The sequence below is a fragment of the Acinonyx jubatus genome, chromosome B2 (genome assembly GCF_027475565.1).
Source record: "Acinonyx jubatus isolate Ajub_Pintada_27869175 chromosome B2, VMU_Ajub_asm_v1.0, whole genome shotgun sequence".
Taxonomy (NCBI): Eukaryota; Metazoa; Chordata; class Mammalia; order Carnivora; family Felidae; genus Acinonyx; species Acinonyx jubatus.
Genome location: NC_069385.1, coordinates 8,410,572 through 8,431,837, shown reverse-complemented (window position 1 = coordinate 8,431,837; position 21,266 = coordinate 8,410,572). Strand labels below are relative to the sequence as shown.

Below are 21,266 nucleotides of genomic sequence, written 5' to 3'. Positions count from 1 at the left end.
ACAGGCTTTCCTAACACACACACACACACACACACACACACACAGTGACCTAGACAAAATGACAAAACAGAGTAATTTACCCCAAAAGAAAGAATAAGAAAAGGTCACAGCAAGAGATTTAATCAAAACAGATAAAAGTAATATGCCTGAACCAGAATTTAAAACAGCAATCATAAGCATACTAGCTGGGCTTGAAAAACCATAGAAGACACTAGAGGATCCCTTACTGCAGAGATAAAAGAATGAAAAACTAGTCAGGCTGAAATTTTTTAAAAAAATGCTATTACCAAGATGCAAAACCAACTGGATATAATGACAACATGGATGGACAATGTCGAGGAATAAATCAGTGATACAGAAGATAAAATTAGGGAAAATAATGAAGCTGAAGTGAAGAGGGAAAGAAAAGTATTACAACACAAATGTAGACTTAGGGAACTCAGCAATTCCATAAAGCATAAAAACATTCATATCATAGGAGTCCCAGAAGAACAAAAGAGAGCAAAGGGGGCAGAAGATTTACTTGAGCAAATTATAGCTGAAAACTTCCCTAATCTAGGGAAGGAAACAAATATCAAAATCCAAGAGGCATAACTCCCAACAAAATCAACAAAAGCCAGCCAACACCAACACATATCATAGTAAAATTTACAAAATACACAGACAAGGAAAGAATCCTGAAACAAGCAAGGGGGAAAATGTCCTTAATCTACAAGGGAAGAGAAATCAGGTTTTCAGATCTCTCCACAAGAACTTGGCAGGCCCAGAAGGAGACGGCATGATATATTCAATGTGCTGAATGCAAAGAGTATGCAGCCAAGAATACTTTATCCAGCAAGGCTATCATTCAGAATAGAAGGAGAGATAAAGAATCTCCCACACAAACAAAAACTAGAGAAGTTCAGCCCTGCAAAAAATATTAAAATTTCTTTCCCACAAAGACTAGAAAGGAACAGGGAACATCATCAGAAACACCAACTTTACAGGTAACACAATGGCACTAAATTCATATCGTTCAATAATCACTCTGAATGTAAATGGACTAAATGCTCCAATCAAAAGACATACAGTATCAGGGGCACATGGGTGGCTCAGTCAATTGAGCATCAGACTCTTGATTTCAGCTCAGATCATGATTTCATAGCATGTGGGTTCAAGCCCCACATCAGGCTCCACACTAACAGCACAGAGTCTGCTTGGGATTCTCCCTCTCTCTTCCTCTCTCTCCCTCTGCCCCTTCCCTAGTGTCTGTCTGTCTGTCTCTCCCTCTTTCTGTCAAAATAAATAAATTTTTTAAAAAAGACATAGGGCATCAGAATGGATTAAAAAAAAAAAAAGACTCCTCTATATCATACCAATAAAAGACTCATTTTAGACCTAAAAATACCTGCAAATGGAAAGTGAGGGGACTCTATCTATCATGGTAATGGATGTCAAAAGAAAGCCAGAGTAGCCATACTTAGATTAGACAAACTAAATTTTAAAACAAAGACTATAACAAGAGATGAAGAGAGACACTATATCATAAGGGGTCTATACAACGAGAAGACCTAACAATTGTAAATTTTTATACCCTCAACTTAAAAGCACCTAAATATATAAATCAGTTAGAAACAAACATAAAGAAACTCATCAATAATAGTACAATTAATAGTAGGGAACTTTAACACCCCACTTACAACAATGGACAGATCATCTAGGCAGAAAATCAACAAGGAACATTTCATCCTAAAGCAGCAGAATACACAATCTTTTTGAGTGCACACAGAACATTCTCCATAATAGTCACATACTGGGACACAAATTAGGCCTCAACCAGTACAAAAAGACTGAGCTCATATGGTGCATATTTTCAGACCACAACACTATGAAACTTGAAGTCAACCACAAGAAAAAAATTGGAAATTAGATAACACCGCAAAAATACGAACAATTATAAGAGAATATTATGAAACATTATACACCAACAAACTGGGCAAACTGGAAGATATGGATAAATTCCTCAACACATACAAACTACCAAACCTGAAACAGGAAGAAACAGAAAATTTGAACAGACCCATATCTGGCAAAGAAATTGTATCAGGTAATCAAAAGTCTCCCAATAAATAAAAGTCCAGGGCCAGATGACTTCCCAGGGGAATTCTAGCAGACATTTATTTATTTTTTATAGATGGTTTTTAATGTTTGTTTTTGAGAGAGAGAGACAGAGCATGAGCAGGGGAGGGGCAGAGAGAGAGGGAACACAGAATCTGAAGCAGGCTCTAGGCTCTGAGCTAGAGCCCAACACGGGGCTCGAACCCACAAACTGAAATCATGATCTGAGCCAAAGTTGGACACTTAACTGACCCAGGCACCCCTACCAGACATTTAAAGAAGAGTTTCATAATTAATTAATTAATTAATTAAAGAAGAGTTAGTATCTATTCTTCTCAAAGTATTCCAAAAAATAGAAATTGAAGGATGACTTCTAAATTCATTCCATGAGGCCAGTATTACCTCAATACCAAAACCAAAGACCTCACTAAAAAGGAGAATCACAGGCCAACATACGTGATGAAAACACACACAAAAATTCTCAACAAGGTACTAGCAAATCAAAGCCAACAGTGTATTAAAAGAATTATTCACCATAATTAAGTGGGATTTATTCCTGGGCTGCAGGAGTGATTAAATATTTGCAAGTCAATCAATATGATACACCATATTAATAAATGTTTGTTTATTTATTTTGAGAGAGAGAGAGCACCTTCAGGCAGGGGAGGGGCAGAGAAAGAGAGAGAATCACAAGCAAGGGCTTGATTTCATGATTATGAGGTCACAACCTGAGCCAATATCAAGAGTCAGACACTTAAATGACTGAGCCACCCAGGCACCCTCTGATGCACCACATTAATAAAAGAAAGGGTAAGAACCATATAATCCTCTCAATAGATGCAGAAAAAGCCTTTGACAAAATACAGCATCCATTCTTGATAAAAACCCTCCACAAAGTAAGGATAGAGGGAACATATTTCAACATCATAAAGGCCATCTACAAGAGACCCACAGCTAATACCCTCAATGGGGGAAAACTGAGAGCTTTTACTCTACAGTCAGGAACAAGACAGGGATGTCCATTCTCACCATTGTTATTTAACGTAGCATTGCAAGTCCTAGCCTCAGGAATCAGACAACAACAAGAAATAAAAGGCATCCAAATCAGCAAGGAAGAAGTCAAACTTTCACTATTTGCAGATGACATGATACTCTGTATAGAAAACCTGAAAGTCTCCACCAAAAATTCCTAGAACTGATACATGAATTCAGCAAAGTCACAGGATACCAAATCAATGTAAAGATATCTGTTGCATTTCTATACACCAATAATGAAGCAGCAGAAAGAGAAATCAAGGAATTGATCCCATTAACAACTGCACCAAAAAACCATAGGATACCTAGGAGTAAACCTAACCAAAGAGGTAAAAGATCTGTGCCCTAAAATCTATAAAATACTTATGAAAGAAAATGAAGATGACACGGAGAAATGGAAAAACATTCCATGCTCATAGATTGGAAGAACAAATCTTGTTAAAATGTCGATACTACCCAAAGCAATCTACACATTTAAAGCAATCCCTATCAAAACAACACCCCAGGATTTTTCACAGAGCTAGAATTAACAATCCTAAAATGTGTACGGAATCACAAAAGATCACGAGTAGCTAAAGCAATGCTGAAAAAGAAAAACAAAATGGGAGGCATCACAATTCCGAACTTCAAGTTATATCATAAAGCTGTAGTCTTCAAGACAGTATAGTACGGGGACAAAAACAGACACATAGATCAATGGAACAGAATAGAAAATTCAGAAATAGATCCACAGCTATATGGTCAACTCATCTTTGACAAAGCAAAGAAGAATAGCCAATGGAAAAAAGACAGTCTCTTCAACAAATAGTATTGGGAAAACTGGACAGCAACATTCAGAAGAATGAAACGGGACCACTTTCTTACATGATACACAAAAATAAATTCAAAATGGGTGAAAGACCTAAATTTGAGACAGGAAACCATCACAATCTTAGAGGAGAACACAGGCAGCAACCTCTTTGACCTCAGCCATAGCAACTTCTTACTAGACACATCTCCAGAGGCAAAGGAAACAAAAGCAAAAATGAACCGTTGGGATTTCATCAAGATAAAAAGCTTCTACACAGTAAAGGAAACAGTCAACAAAACTAAAAGGCAGCCTATGGAATAGAAGATATTTGCAAATAACATATCTGAAAGAGAGTTAACATCCAAAATCTGTAAAGAACTCACCAAACTCAACACCCAAAAAACAAATAATCCAGTGAAGAAATAGGCAGAAGACATGAATAAACATTTTTCCAAAGAAGACATCCAGATGGCCAACAGACACACAAAAAGATGCTCAACACCACTCATCATCAGGTAAATACAAATCAAAACTACAGTGAGATACCACCTCACACCTGTCAGAATGGCTAAAATTAACAACACAAGAAACAACAGATGTTGGCGAGGATGTGGAGAAAGGAAAACTGTCTTACAATGTTGGTGGGAATGAAAACTGGAGCAGCCACCCTGGGAAACAGTGTGGTCTCCTCAAAAAGCTAAAAATGGAACTACCATATGACCCAGTAGGCATTTACCATTGCACCACTAGGCATTTACTCAAAGGATACAAAAATACTGATTCAAAGAGGCACACGCACCCCAATATTTATGGCAGCACTATCCGCAATAGCCAAGTTATGGAAAGAGCCCAAATTTCCATCAATGAATGAATGGATAAGGAAGATGTGGTGTGTATATATACCAAAATCAATCAGCCATCAAAAAGAATGAAATCTTGCCATTTGCAAAGACATGGATGGAGCTGGAAGGTATTATGTTAAGCGAAATAAGTCAATCAGAGAAAGACAAATACCATATGATTTCACTCATATGTGGAATTTAAGAAACAAAACAGATGAATATAGGGGAAGGGGAAAAAAAGAGATGGAAGCAAAATATAAGAGACTCAACTATAGAGAACAAACTGAGGCTTGCAGGAGGGGAAGTGGACAGTGCATGGGCTAAATGGATGATGAGGATTAAGGAGGGCACCTGTTGGGTTGTGCACTGGTTGTTATATGTAAGTGACAAATTCTGCTACTGAAACCAATATGACACTATATGTTAAGTAAAGAGAATTTAAATAAAATTTGGGGGGGAAATGGTCACAATCCAACACACGGACACCACCAAGTGCTAGTGAGGATGTGGAGCAATAGAAACTCTCATTCACGTCGGTGGGCGGGCAAAATGGTGCATTGACTTTGGAAGACAATCTGACAGTTTCTGACAAGGTAAACAGTCTTACCAATGGATCCAACAGTTACGCTCCTAGGTATTTACCCAGCTGATTTGAAAACGTGTATCCAGATAAGAGCCTACAAATGAACATTATAGAAGTTTTGTGCAACCAAGATGTGCTTCAATAGGCAAATGGATAGACAAACTTTGGCACATCCATACAATAAAATATTACTCAGCAGTGAAAAGAAATGAGCTATCAAGCCACAGAAAGAGATAAACGAAATTTAAATGCATATTGAAAACTGAAAGAAACCATTCTGGAAAGGCTATTTACCATATGATTCCATTTATACAACATTCTGGAAAAGGCAAATATGTAGACACGTTTAAAGGATTAGTGGTTACCATGGGGCACCTGGAGGGCTCAGTCAGTTAAGCATCCAGCTTCAGCTCAGGTCATGATCTCACAGTCTGTGGGTTTGATCCCCATTTCAGGCTCCATGCTGACAGCTCAGAGCCTGGAGCCTGCTTTGGATTCTGTGTCTCCCTCTCTCTGCCCCTCCCATGCTCATAATTTGTGTGTGTGTGTGTGTGTCTCTCTATCTCAAAATAAATAAACATTTTAAAATAATAAATAAATAAATAAATAAATAAATAAGAGATTAGTGGTTATCAAGGGTTCGGACGGAGGAGTGGGGATGAAAAGGTGGAGCACAAGGGGGTTTTAGGGTGGTGAAACTATTCTACATGACACTGTGCGTTTGTCAAAGCCCAAAAGACCGTACAGCACAAAAATTGAGACTTAATGTATGCGCATTTTAAAAAATCACTTAGGAAGTCAGAGACCTAACCCCAGAGATCTGGGAATGTGACCCTACCTGGAAATAGCGTCTTTGCGGATGTAATCAAGTTAACACAAGGTCCTGCTGTAGTAGAGTGGGCTCTGAAACCCGTCTGACTGGTGTCCTTCTAAGAAGAGACGGACACACACAGGGAGGAGATGTGATGACAGGGGCAGAGACTGGCATAACGCTGCCACAAGACAAGGAGTGCCAGGGATTGTCAGGCACCACCAGAAGCTGGAGGAGACAGAAAAGCATCCTTCCTTAGAGGCTACAGAGGGAGCCTGGCCCGAACAACACCTTGATTTCAGACTTGAAGGCTTCAGAGCTGTGAGACAATGAATATCCATTGCTTTAAGCCACACACTTTGTGGTATTGTGTTACAGCCTCCCAGGAAACCAGCACACCCCCTCTGTTACCTGGCTTGAGTTAGAAGGCATCACCCCACCCTTCCCAGCAGAGAAGGAAAAACACCACAGCGCTGTGACAGCTCTCTGCAGAAAAACCCTCCTTTTCCTCACCTCTTGCACCTCGATTCCATTCTAGGCTGGAGGCGTGTGGTTCACTAACACACAACTCACCTGGGGCCATTCCCTTTGCAAGTCTCACACACAAAGCGCCCCTCGTTTCAAAACATGGGGCACCTGGGCTCTGTTTTGGCTTTGGGAGCCTCTGCTGAAACTGAGGTTTTTAAAGTTTCATTTTAACATCTTGCTGCATGTTATATTTGATTCGGTCTCTCCTATTCACTGGATTTCTTCTTTGCCTCTTAATTCAATCAGAATATTTGAGCCAGAATATAGCACATATTTCCTGCATGGTGTCATGCTGTGGCCCGCTCCCTAATGTCCACAGCTGAAGCCACACGAACCCCATCAGGACCCGAAGCCCCACTCCAAACCCCGCTCCAGAGAAAGGCAACAACATCAAAAGGGCTCTGGCGAGATAGCCCATCTGCTCCACGTTAAGTCGGTTTCCTCACTTATTCTTGGTATCCTCGGGATTCTGAAACTGAGATATAAAACTTCCTATGCCCAGCACCTTTAGAGACAAAACTCCTCTCCCAGCACACAGGCTCGCCAATTTGCAATGACTGCATTCCTGACTCTGACCCCAGCCCCGTGAGATTAGGTTTTAACTATCTCTGCTCAATCCTTAACTCACCCTTTGAAGAGAAAGCCTGGCTATTGGATCAGGTCTGTACCTATTGCTAAGGAATAGCATTCATATCTCACCTACCTTTCTCTCTTCCCTCCCCATCCATTGTGGCCCACGTCAGAGAACACAGGACACCAGACCTCCCTCCTGCTGGATGTGAATAGACAGGCACAAACACTCAACTGAGCTGTGACCAAACCACAGCTACTCAGAAAATGAGCCTTTACGTGAAGGTGATACTGCGATGTCAGAGTAGACAGAAAATATCTAGACCCTTGGGGTACCTGCATGGCTCAGTCAGTTAAGCATCTGACTCTTGATCTTGGCTCAGGTCGTGATCTCACAGTTCGTGAGATGGAGCCCCGTGTCGGGCTTTGCGCTGACAGTGTGGAGCCTGCTTGGATTTCTCTCTCTCCCTTGCTCTCTGCCCCTCCCCTACTCACACACTCTCCCTCTCAAAATAAATAAGCAATAAAAAAAAAAAAAAAAAACCTGGATCTTTGAAGACCACATGAGCCACTGGATCAACCAGCCCTGAAATCCACCGTATCTTCAGACTTCTGTTACATGAGTCACCCAATGTTCTCATCAGTTAGCCAGTATGAGTCAGGATTCTTTTTTCTCTGCAACTAAAACATCCTATTGGATCCACCCTCAACTTGGACCAACAATCAGACTTATGGCTCCGCACACTTGTCACCAGATGTTCAACTGAGTGTGCGTGTTTGTCTACACATCTATCTAAACACCTTGAAAAACATAAAATGCCAATTGGAACTTCTAGCATGAGGGCCACCTACGTGGCTCAGTCGGTTAAGCATCTGACTCTTGATTTCAGCTCAGGTCACGATCTCACAGTTTTTGAGTTTTATCCCTGCATCAGGCTCTGCACTGATAGTGTGGAACCTGCATGGAGTTGTCTCTCTCTCTCTCTCTCTCTTTCCTTAACCTACTCTCTCTCTCAAAATAAATAAACTTAAAAAAAAATGAAATCTTAAAAAAAAAAGAAACTTCTAAAATGAATTTTTGTATTTGCACACTCTACAATGTGTCAGTGAATCAAATAGCGACAGATACAATAAATACGTCATAACCGCAAGAGTTGTGTGCAACACACAAATATAGATTACTTAACATAATCTTAACTAGAGAAAAAAATTAGTGTTTTATGTCATGAATAATGATACTTTACCAAAATTACTTTAATGGTATCTGGCATTAAAATGTAAATGCTTTTGTGTAAAGTTTTAGGATGGGGTTTTAAATGCCATCCTAGGGGCACCTGGGTGGCTCAGTCAGTTAAGCGTCCGACTTCAGCTCAGGTCATGATCTCGCGGTTCATGAGTTCAAGCCCCGCATCGGGGCTCTGCGCTGACAGCTCAGAGCCTGGAGCCTGTTTCAGATTCTGTGTCTCCCTCTCTCTCTGCCCCTCCCCTGTTCATGTTCTGTCTCTCTCTGTCTCAAAAATAAATAAAAACGTTAAAAAAAAATTTAAAAATAAATGCCATCCTAATAACCATTAGGATCCCAATAAAAATAATGAGCAAAAGTTGTGGTAAGCAAACATGACACTGAAGCTATCACAATGGCCAACATTCTGTATGAGTAAATATGTCTATTAACTCTGCTATGCTATGGCCAGCATAGGGCTAATGCCAAACATCTGATGGCAAACTGAAAATAATCAAATGACAATGGGTGTCTCCAAATAGTCACGGATTTAGACTATGAAATAGAATTTTACATATTAACATTTTTATTCCATTTTATTCCATGTAACTGTAATACAGCTTTGTTCTTTATCAAGGTCAAAATTAAATTTTAACACTGAATCTTAACATTCGTATATTTCACTAATTAAGAGCTAATGTATTTATTTGCAAACCACTAGAATTGCTTCTCTGATAGAACTAGAAAGTAAAACTGGGAATTGAATCTGGTCCCTACACTTTTTGTTAATATGGTCACCAAAACCCTGAAGCTCTCCTACATTTTCAAGCCAATGATTCCACATTAATGTCACAATTTGGTTTTGAAACAAATGCGTTTCAAATGTTCACAGAGGTTAGAGCTCAAAAACTCACATTTAAGGCACATACATTCGTCGGCAGTAGTAAAGAGTATACTGGACTTTTGAAGAATTTACAAAACACCCCAGAAAACATTTGTATAAAGAAAAAAAGTAACTTGACATCTTCACTGAAGTCAGCCTCATGACAATTACAAAAAACTAAACACAGATAATTAAGCCATTTATTATCATCCAAATAAACACCAGTAAGGTTTAGATAAACTAATGAATAGTCTAAAACATAACACAATGGTGAACACCATCTCCAAACGCAATTTTAAAATATTTTACTTAAGTGGAAAATAAAAAGCAATAGTCTTGGCATTTGCCCAAGACATGCATTCTCAAATTCTTGTATTTATTTACTAGAACCATACAGTATCTTTCATCTTAAGAATTCCAACTTAATGCTAAGAATCTTGAAAATAACCAGAGGCAAGCACACTGCTTAATTGTCCTCAGACATCCCCATAAGAAATTATGTACCCATCAAAATTTAAGGACTAGCTTAAAATAAACAATTACACTTACATAATAACTTCTCTCCCTCCCTCCCACCCTCCTTCTCTCTCTCTCTGTCTCCCACACACACAAATACACAACCCCCCAACCTTCCCCACCAATACACACACACACACACACACGCACAGAAAGAAAAAGTACCAAATTGATTATTTGGGTCTGAATGAATAGGCAGTAAGTAACTATTTAGTCTAAAGTTTTTAAGCCATAGTCTTCTGATCTATAATTGGTCACCCTTCATTTTTTTCTACACAAATTAGTAAATTATTAACTGTTTTCATTTCAGTTGTAATGCAAAAAAATTTAATGTAAGCACTTTCTCAATTGGAGTGTCTGCTTTATGTCCAAGGACACAAGGGGACTTCACCCTGCCGTCAGGCTCATCAATTACATAGTCATTGAGTGATACCACTTGAACAGATAAATGAAGCATTTTTAACCCAGTCAAGGTAAAGGGTGAATTGCACTGCAGATGGCAGAAGAGATATATATCTTGCCATATTCTGAGTAAGAAGAATGTTACGAGAACAGCATCGCCTTAGGGAGTGGTGTGCAAATCTGCCAAGGGAAACACAGGAAGAGGGTCCAGGGCAGTATTTATGGGGAGGCACGATGTAGGTTCGCTGATGTGGTTCCTCTGAATTATATCAGCTTCATAGTTATGTTTGCATTAAGTGATGTGTTTATTTGGTTTTATAGTTGTGTAAGATCCATAGAGGTAGAAATTTTTATATAGATTTGTATTTCTACATATATGAATACGTAAAAGTTGAGGCCCCTGGGTGGCTCGTCAGTTAAGCATCTGACTTCATGAAGCTCAGGTCATGATCCCACCGTTCATGAATTCGAGCCCCGCATCGGGCTCTGTGCTGACAGCTGGGAGCCTGGAGCCTACTCCGGATTCTGTGTCTCCCTCTTTCTCTCTGCCCTTTCCCCAAGCATGCTCACTTGCTCGCTTGCTCTCTCTCACTCAAAAACAAATCAACGTTAAGAAAAAAATGTTTTAAAGAATCATTTAAGTTAAAAAAAAAAAACACGTAACTGCGTCTCCTGAAGCCTTTCATTTACATACATACACACACACACAAATGGGTTTTCGTATCAAATCTTACCATTCCCCTGAGATCTTCTTGTGTGACTTACCAACAAACTGGCAGAGAGGAAACATTTCAGACAATTGCTACATTATGACAAAAGCTGAGCCCCATGGCCCACATCTTGTTGGCACAAAATTCAGTCTTGCAACATATTCTTAAACAGATAGATTTTATCCAATAATATAATTGCCCGTGGCTCTGAGAACACAGGTTTCATGTATGGCTCTAGCATTATGGCAGCAAAGAAAAATAGAAATTATCACACTGATCCAATGTATTCACTCATCAAACCGATATTTATAAGTATACAGGGCTTCATAGTGGCTGCTGGAGATGCAATGCTGATTTTTAAAACAGCACCATGACCCTTGCCTTCATGGAGCTTATGGTCTAGTGGAGGAAACCGCTACTAACCAAACGATTGTGCAAAGACAGTAAAAACCGCTGATGGTGTGTGCTCTGCAGTCACCCCCTGCCGTGAGGAAGGTGTACAGATAAGCAAGTAAGTTTTCATCAACCTAATATTCTGTTGCCAAAAGGGCCCTTGCTTTGACCTGAAAGTGGATGTAGACCAGCTTTCTGGCTGTCAGCACAAAGAATACGGTCTTGGAGGTCACACAAGTCACATTTTTCACAGTCTTATCTGAAAACCCACGAGCTACTTAGGAACATAGCTGACCTAATACTGCAATTTGAAGAAAAAAATTCCAGTTCATACACCAGAAGGAGGAGGAAGAGAAGAAGAGGAAGAGGAAGGAGAGAAGGAAGGAGAAGAAAGAAAAAAGGAGAGAGGGAGGAAGGAAGGAAAGGAGGGAGGGAGGAAGGGAGAGAGGGAAGGAGGAAAGAAAGAAGGAAGGGAGGAAAGGAAGGAGACAGAAAGAAAGAAGAAAAGAAAAGAGGACGCCTGGCTGGCTTGGTCGGTAGAGTGCGTGGCTCTTGATGTTGTAAGTTTGAGCCCCACGTTGGATGTAGAGATTATTTACAAATAAAATCTTAAGGGGCACCTGAGTGTCTCAGTCAGTTAAGCTTTGGACTTCAGCTCACGTTATGACCTGGTGGTTCATGAGTTCGAGGCCCCCATCAGACTGTCTGCTGTCAGCACAGCACCTGCTTCGGATCCTCTGTTCCCCACCCTCTCTCTCTTTGCCCCTCCCCTGCTCCCTCTCTCTCCGAAAAATAAACATTTAAAAATTAATTAATTTATTTATTTAAAAAAATTTTTAAAAGAGGACGGGGGGAGGAAGAAAACAGTGAGACACAAGTTGAATGACATATTCCTCGCCCACACCCCCCAGTGGCTCTCATCATGTTCAGGGCAAAAGCCAAAGTCCCTCCAGAGGCCAACAAGCCTAAGTAAACGACGCCCCAACCCCAGCCTCATTACCCCCTGCTACCCCCTTGCTCTCCAGCCACATTGTTCTCCTGGCCATTCCCAGAGCACACCAGGAACTCACACCCACACGAAGGCTTCAGTGGGGTGCTCTTCTCCTAAGCATCTGTACCCCTCACCCCTACCTCCTTCAAGGGTTCACTCAAGAGACACCTTCCCAGTGAGGCCCACTATGACCACATTCTTAAATGCACCACCTTCCCCCACATTCTTATTCTGTTTCCATAGCACCCTCCCCTTCTAATGTACTAAATAATTTACTTTTTTGTGCTTTGTTCATTGCTCCACCACCAGCAATAAGAATTGTGCCTGGCAATAATATCAACAAATACTTGTCCAATAAACCAATGAACGAACATCTTGGCAAATCCCTACCACGGTATCACAAGGGAACTCTGTCATAACGTTACCCCTGTGAATGCCAACAACAGTTGTCCAATGTGCAGTTAATAATTATGTCAAAAGTTTTAAGTAGTTGTTTTCTTTTTTGAGAGCAAGCATGAGCAAGGGAGGGGCAGAGAGAGGGGGCAGACAGGGGAGAGAATCCCAATCAGGCTGTTGATGTCAGCACAGAGCCTGACTCGGGGCTCAGTCCCACAAACCATGAGATCATGACCTGAGCTGAGATCAAGAGTCGGACATGTAACTGACTGAGCCACCCAAACGCCCCAAAGTTTCAAGCAGCTTTTAAATATATATATTGCATAGTCATGATGGGCCAGGCACTGTGCCAAAGGCTGCAGGTCAATTATTTAATTGTTGCCACAACTCTGTCAGAGGCAATCTTCCCCTATATTACAGATGAGGAAGCTGAGACCTGGGGAGATCAGGTTATTTGGCAGTGGTCACACAGGTGGCAAGAGGAAGAGCCAGGGTTAGAGCAGGATTCAAGTCAAGAACATCTGTATCTGATGCCCAAGCTTTCAACCACTGTCTTGTCCCGCTCACCTGTTCAGCTAAGAAGGTCTACAGAAGACTGAAATATTGCAGTGCACATGAGCAGCGATCCAATCATCTGCCTCATCCATGAACAATTCTAGACAACAGGGGACTGCATCACCTTTGTTATAATTATTATCATAATGACAAGGAGGAGGAAGCAGGTGATGGCGAGGGATCAGAGCCTATCACTCATGACGGATCTCCATGTGATGTACTAAGCACTCATGCTTCACATAAATGTCCATAAATATTATTTCTTGATTTTTATAAATATCAGTCAGCAGAGAGTTTGGGTTTTTACTCTGACAACTATCTAAAGTGTAAATTACATACTGCAAAGTACAGGCAGGGCCACACCCCTTCATCATCCAGTGGGTTTAAGTAGGATTTGTAGAATAAACTACAATGTACCTGAACAGAAGGCGGTTCACTCCACAGGAAAGAGGCCCGGGGTCATCATTTTCCCCACAGGACACTTTCCGGGTCCCACACACAAACAAATGGACCGTTGAAGTCCAAGTTGTGGGGCATTAAGGATACCCACAATAATTCTCACCAGGCAAGTGTTTTTAAATGAATCTTACCAATGCTATTTGTAGCCATTGTTTAAAAAAAAAAAAAAAAAAAAAACTTAGTAAAGGGCCAGAAATGTCTTGAAACATTTTAAGCTCAAGTAGCTTAAATAAATGGAATGGACTATTGTAGAGTGGTTAAAAATAAGCTTTTAAAATGGCAGTTTGGCTTTTCCGGGGCACGTGGGTGGCTCAGTCGGTTAAGCACTCTTCATTTTGGCTCAGGTCATGATCTCACGGTTTGTGAGTTCAAGTCCCGCTGACGGCATAGAGCCTGCTTGGGATTTTTTCTCTGCCCCCCTGCCCACCCCTTCCCCACTCAAGCTTGCAATCTCTCTCTCTCAAAATAAATAAACTTTAAGAAATATTTAAAAATAAGTTAAATTAAATTAAATTAAATGACAGTTTGGGTTTTCAAAGAGACTCTTCTGTTCTGCTCTCTGACGATAATTAGATGTCTATCTATTAACGCAACTTCTACTTCTTGATAATAAAGCCAGGTCATCAACATGTGGGATAATGCTTTCTATTCTGTTTTCCGCAACCAAAAACATATGCCATGTAAACTGAGGAAAATGCCAGACTAAAATGTGAGGAGACAATAGCTAAAAGGAAAGAGCTGTTGAAGGCGCCCCTGTTTACTTAGGTTGATCATGAGGCAAGTGTCAAGCCCTGTGACAAACTCTAGGGACACAGAATAGATGAAGGTCAATTCACACCCTGGAAAAACTTGACGCCTCTTGGAGACACAGACCTAGAAGCCAATTATTATGATGTACGCCAGTACGTTCCAGAACAGAGATGGGAGCAGATAGGGTGCGAAGGCCTGACCACTTTGGGCTGGGGGCATCAGGAAGAGGCACCGTTTGACCGAATCATAGAGACTAAGTGGATTCTGCCAGGAAGAGAAAGAGGTGGAAGGAAGCAGCCGAATATTTAAAGAAACAGGAATTGAGAGTTATGACCTACAGAACTGTGATCACCTTCTGGAGGGAAGAAACTCCTTGGCAAGAGGTGGGGGAGAAATAAAACCAGTAGTCAACATCGTGGGTGACACCCACACGCGGTTTCCCTTGACTTCCCTTGGGGTCCTCTTTAAAATGCCTGAAAACTGTGCATGGCACCTTGGAACCTAAATGAGTCAGAACAAAAGATTTTGGGAAAAAAACATGACACAGGGCCTTTTGCCTAAAGGAAATTTTTTTTCAAGGGGTGTGAAAGATGTGAACGGAAACCATGAATTCAAAGGGCAGAGCACAGAATCTCGCCGCGGGCAAAGTCAGAAATCTTTACAAGACGGTGCATACAGGCTAAAGACTCTAGTCCAAGTCTATTGGACTCCAATAGTCCAAGGCTATTGAAGTACAAAGCAAAGAGAAGGGTGTTTTTCCCACGATGACCATTTGCACAGGGTCCATGATGTGAGGGCTTCTACTTACCCACCAAGGCAGCATCTAAGGCAGGTTCTAAGCAGCCTTCATTCTGGATTGTCAGAGGCCAGAGCCAAGAACAGCCGTCTGATCACATGACCTATGCAGATCCATAGGGACCAAAGCTCCGAAGAGCCCCACACTGTGTTTCACGCTGTGGTGTCACCCCTCGAAATTCTTGATAGTCTTGTTTTTAATTTGTGTTTTGGAAATGAAGTCTAACAGGACCACAGAGCTTAAAATAAGCAGAAGAGATATGCGCAAAGCATGTCCATCATTCTCTAACGGCCCCTTCGCCCCCTTCATAGGAAGCATCCGCCAAGCTCCATGAGCACAGATTCCCACGGAACCCTTGGAGTTCAGTTAGACTCAAAGCCAGCACAAGGGAAACATGTTCTGTCTGTGATTGACAGGCTCTGAGAGCCACACTTTCCATTTGGACTAGAACTTGCTCCCCGTGTAAAGAAGACATGGTGTTCTAAGAAACACAAGACCAGGGGTGCCTGGCTGGCTCAGTCGGTTAAGCATCTGACTTCGGCTCAGGTCATGATCTCACAGTTCATGAGTTCGAGCCCTGCATCGGACTCTGTGCTGACAGCTTAGAGCCTGGAGCCTGCTTCAAATTCTAGGTCTCCCTCTCTGCTCCTCCCCGGCTCATGCTCTGTCTCTCTCTCCTTCAAAAATAAATAAAAAATTTTAAAAAAAGAAATACAAGACCATATTCGTTCTTACTCTTGTTATACTGTATTAGCCAACCAACTTTGAAAATAGTGACCTAGAAAGAAAAGGAAAGAGATGGCAATTGCCAGGGAGAAAGAAATATTCTTCTGTCCGAGATGCTTCTACTTGAAGAATGAAATTTACGTGAGGCAGATTAAGAGAAGAAAAACGAAGATTAATTCCATGCGCATGGAGGCCCAGTAATAAAATGGAGACCTAAAGAGTTGACCAAGACAGACAGCTTTTACACTTTTTAGACAGAGACAATAAATCTGTGAGGAGTTAACAGGACAAGGAAAACAACTTGCAGAGCTTCAATTAGTAAGGAATTCTCAACAGAATTTGGGCCAGGGTAGTAATGAGTAGGAAGTCACAAGAGTACATTACAGCCTTCTTGGCTCGAAATTCCCCGTCTCTGGTGATGGGATGTCTCTCCCTCCTGGGACAGGGAAGGCACCTTTCACATGGGAGATTTGTTTCCTGCTGTCAGGGGGACAGAAGGGTCTGAGGGTCCTCGCACTGGCCATCTCTCACATAACTTGGATTTAAAATAATCTATAAGCCACACTGGCCCATCTCGAGGAGGCCTGCCCCTGGCCCCCACACAATTTATAGCTCTTTCCCCTAAGACCCTCCTTGCTCATCGGTGAGCCTAACCTGAGCAGACAGTGTTGGTAGAACGCGTGCACGTCAGGAGGAGAAATAAAAACAGTTAAGTCAATTTCGTGCGGTCTTACAGCCGTTCTGGTAAAAACAAAATGCATGTGCCTGTACAAAATATGTATTGTGTCATTCTAGATGATTCCACACACAAATTAAATGCTTTTATATCTGTACTAAAAACAAGTATTACACAATATAAAGATGACTAGTAAAAATTCATGCTAATAATTTAAATTTTTAATTATTCTTTCCTTAGAGTGACATTGACTAGCAAATAAGAAAACATCATGACAGGTTGAGAGAGACTGTGGAAAATAGGAAAAAGCTTTATATTTCAGTGCCTTAAACAGTACTTTTTTTCTTTTTTGAACAAGCAACATCACATTTTCCTTTAGCACTGGGACCCACAAATTAGTCAGCTCTGATGTGAACTCCTAGTTTTTAGTCTATATAGATACAGAAAAAATTATAGATGTGTCTGACATATGTACGTAGGTATTTTCATATATGTGTGTATATGTGTGAACATGTATGTAACTATGTGTGTGTAAATGTGTGTGCACATCTGTGTGTATCTAGGTGCATATGCATGTATGTATATGGATGTACCTATGTGTATATCTATATGCATATGTGTGTTTATTTATGTGTGTGTACATACTCACACTATATTTACATATTCCTTAGCTCTGTCCAACAAAAAGACCTGGGAGTGGGGTGCTTCGACTCAGGTCATGATCTCACGATTTGTGACTTTGAGGGCCCCCCATCAGGATCTCCACTGTCAGCACAGAGCCTGCTTCAGATCCTCTGTTCCCCCCTCTCTGCCCCTTCTCTGCTTATTCTCTCTCTCAAAATAAATAAATAAACTTAAAAGAAGAAAAACAAAAAGAAGACGACCTGAGAGCAATGACACTCTAAAAACAATGAGCTCATCTGGCTCCTAGCTCTGGCTTCTAAATGCCATTCTCCACTAAAGAACCCAAAGAACTCTTAGAAGAAATGGCAGATTAGGGGGCAAGTAAAGTACAATATAAACTTTGCACATGTTGTGCCAGAAATTGATGATGGGGTGTGTCAAAAGGATGCAGAAGACACCCTGAAGTGGTTCTTGCTGACTAAATCTGAAAAAAATAGCCCATTGAATAAAATAACAATTCATCAGTCTACACTGGTATAAACAAATGAGTAACTGGAAAATTTGATGATGAACATGCAATTTACATAGTCTCAAAGTACCTCTTCCCCAAAGTCTTGTTAGTTACAAAGGGAAAAAGAATATCTTTAGGATGGAGGTGCCTGCCAGACACCACGGTAATCAAGTGCTCAAAGGGAATAGTAGCTAACCCATAGTGGTACAAACTGAAACCCTGTGCCACCTGATAGGATGTGGTGACAAGAACACATACCACTTCTGAGCTTTTCCTGCCAAACATGCGTATATTGAGTCTAATATAAGGAAAGAGATGTACTGATGGACATTCTACAAAGTCACACCTGTAATCTCAAAAGTGTCAATGTTGGGGCGCCTGGGTGGCTCAGTCGGTTGAGCGTCCGCATTCAGCTCAGGTCATGATCTCACACTGCGTGAGTTCAAGCCCCACGTCGGGCTCTCTGCTGCCAGCTCGGAGCCTGGAGCCTGCTTCGGATTCTGTGTCTCCCCCTCTCCCTGCCCCTCCCCTGCTCATGCTCTGTCTCTGTCTCAAAAATAAATAAAAAACATTTTTTAAAAAAAGTGTCAATGTTGTAGAAGACAAAGAAGGACTGTGGAACATTCCAAGCTTTAAAGATATTAGGAGACACATAACTAAATACAGTGGTAATTCTGGACTGGATCCCTCTCCTGTAAAAGGCATTATTGGGACAATGTGTAAAACTTGAAGGGTAGGTGAGAATCACAAAACAGTAATGTACGGTTGTTAATTTCCTGACTTCGAAGGCTCTCTAGTGACTATGTAGAAGAATGTCCTTGTTTGCAGGAAATACAGATAAAATATTCTGTGGTGATAGGACATCATATTGGCAACTGACTTTCAAAAGATTCTGAAAAAAAACAAGTTTCTATAATTGCGACCTTTATGTAAATTGAGATTGTTTCAAAAGAAAAAGGTTAAAATGAAAAAAAGTAAAAGATTGTTCTCAAGTGAACAAAACAAAAAAGTCTTGTCCTCCTTTAATACTATTTCAACACCCTGAACCTACTCGGGTTTTACAGAAATCCTGCTTTTAGGAGAGCGCATGGGAAGGAGAAAAGTGTGGCAATACTGCCACCTACTGGTCTTAGAGCAAATATATTTCGGGTGATGGGGGCGGGGTGGAGGGGAGGCCATCCTGAGGTATCCCCTGCACTGGGAAGAATAGAGCTTTTTATAGGGATTGACTTTTATTTATTTTTTTAAATATAATATATTGTCAAATTGGCTAACATACAGTGTGTAAAGTGTGCTCTTGGGTTTTGGGGTAGATTCCCATGGTTCATTGCTTACATACGACACCCAGTGCTCATCCCAACAAGTGCCCTCCTCAATGCCCATCACCTGTTTCCCCTCTCCCCACCCCCCAGCCCGCCATCCACTCTCAGTTTGTTCTCTGTATTTAAGAGTGTCTTATGGTTTGCCTCCCTTCCTTTCTGTTTGTAACTATTTTTTCCCCTTCCCCTCCCCCACGGTCTTCTGTTAAGTTTCTCAAGATCCACATATGAGTGAAAACATATGATATCTATCTTTCTCTGACTGACTTATTTCACTCAGCATAATACCTTCCAGCTCCATCCACGTTGCTGCAAATGGCAGGATTTCATTCTTTGTCATTGCCAAGTAGTATATCATTGTATATATAAACCACATCTTCTTTATCCATTCGTCAGTTGATGGACATTTAGGCTCTTTCCAAAATTTGGCTATTGTTGAAAGTGCTGCTATAAACACTGGGGTACAGGTGCTCCTATGCATCCGCACTCCTGTATCACACCTAGGGATTAACTTTTAAAAACTGTCAGAGAGCTAAGGAAACAGGTCACTGCATCTTGAGGCCTGCCCAAGAATCCAATCTGACACTCGGAGCTGGTGGCAGATGGCTCTTTGTGTTTCAGATGAGCCCAGGGCATAGTCTGGACTGAGTTTAAGAGGAAGGGATACATTTATGGGGTACGATAAAGACGCAAAACTTCATTCCCCAGCAGGCTTGGAGTCGGTGAATCCTCTGGGAAAAAGAAGAAATAAGAGAACTGGCCCAGGGATAAGGTACCAGGCCAGGACCCTGGGAGAGAGACAGCTAGCAAGATCTAAACTGGCTCATAGGGCAGCTCTATGGGAATTGAGAAGACACAGCTTCCAGGACAGGAAAAGGCTGGATCTCAGCCCACACTCACCCTCCCGGCCTGACATCCAGCTTGCCGATCATACACAGGGGCTCCAGCTACTGCTAAGATTCTCCCCCACGGTGGGGTGAACACTGAACCACCTAAAAGTTATTTGTCAGTCTTTTGAAATTCCATTTCTACAAAACTAAATAGTCTCACTATGTGATCTAGCAATCGCTCTCCTTGGTATTTGCCCAAATGAGCTGAAAGCCTGTATTTACACAAAAACCTATGCAAAGATATCTCTAGCAGCTTTATTCATGACGGCCAAAACTTACAGGCAACCAAGATAAATTGTGGTACAGTCACACAATGGAATATTATTCAGCACTTAAAAAGAGATGATCTATCAAGACATGAAAAGATGTGGAGGAACCTTAAATGCATCTTACTAAATGTAAGAAGCCAATCAGAAAAGGCTATTACATTCTGTATCATGCCAAGTATATGATATTCTAGAAAAGGCAAAACTATGGAGAGAGTGAAAAAAAAAAACCTCAGTGGTTGCCAGAGGTTTGTGGGGATATGGAGGACTTTCAGGACAGTGAATCTATTTTGTATGATACAAAATACGAGGCACCTGGGTTAAGCATCTGACTTCAGCTCAGATCATGATCTCACATGGTTCGTGGGTTCAAGCCCCGAGTCTGGCTCTGTGCTGACAGCTCAGAGCCTGGAGCCTGCTTCGGATTCTGTGTCTCCCTCTCTCTCTGCCACTTGCCCTCTCACTCTTTCTCTCTTTCAAAAATAAATAAACATTTTAAAAAATTATTTTGTTTGATACTCTAATGGTAGATGCATATCATTATATATTTATCAAAACCCATAGAATATGCAACACTGAGAGCTAACTCTAATATAAACTGAGGACTTTGGGTGAATATGACTTGTCCATATAAGTTCACTGAACATAACAAGTGTACCTCTCTGGTGAGGCATGTTGATGGTGGGGAGGCGGGAGGAGTCGGGGAGGGTGGGTAAATGGGAAATCTCCATATTTTCTGCTCCGTTTTGCTGTTAATCTAAAACTGTTCTAAAACACAAAGTCTAGGGGAGCCTGGGTGGCTCAGTCGGTTGGGCGTCTGACTTCGGCTCAGGTCATGATCTCACAGTTCGTGGGTTTGAGCCCCGCGTCGGGCTCTGTGCTGACAGCTCAGAGCCTGGAGCCTGTTTCAGATTCTGTGTGTGTC

General features: G+C 41.3%; 1 long non-coding RNA gene across 3 annotated transcripts in view; it reads right to left on the bottom strand.

The window, feature by feature from the left end:
• The window catches only part of LOC113598600 (uncharacterized), a 186,512-nt gene extending 173,916 nt beyond the window's left edge, over positions 1-12,596 (bottom strand). For all 3 annotated transcript variants that reach the window (XR_008298225.1, XR_008298224.1, XR_008298223.1), the window contains exon 1: positions 12,453-12,596. This is a non-coding gene — a long non-coding RNA (uncharacterized LOC113598600). The remainder of the gene's footprint in view (positions 1-12,452) is intronic.
• Positions 12,597-21,266: the final 8,670 nt, after the last annotated feature.